Genomic DNA, 322 nt, shown 5'->3' with positions numbered 1-322 from the left:
CTTTGGTTATCAGGAGGTCCCCCTCAACCCAAAACTGCCGTGTCTTTCCAGCCTTCGCTAGTTCGACAACAGCTTTGGCTGATGGGTCTTTGTGTAAATGTTCCTTGATGATGTCGCGCATCGATCCATCGATCTTACTTGAATGAATATGGGCTAACATGCACAGGGCCGCATGTTCGCCCTTCCGACTCAGCGCGTCGGCTGCTTGATTACTCTTTCCCGCTTTGTGTTCGAACTTGAAGTCGAATTCAGCCAACGACTCCTGCCACCGGGCTTGTTTTGCTGTTAATTTTGGTTGATCAAAGAAGTGGCAAGTGGCGCT

Source organism: Cucurbita pepo, chromosome LG05 (genome assembly GCF_002806865.2).
Source record: "Cucurbita pepo subsp. pepo cultivar mu-cu-16 chromosome LG05, ASM280686v2, whole genome shotgun sequence".
NCBI classification, from domain to species: Eukaryota; Viridiplantae; Streptophyta; class Magnoliopsida; order Cucurbitales; family Cucurbitaceae; genus Cucurbita; species Cucurbita pepo.
The sequence above is the reverse complement of the archived record's forward strand: the minus strand, read 5'-3'. Positions refer to the sequence as shown.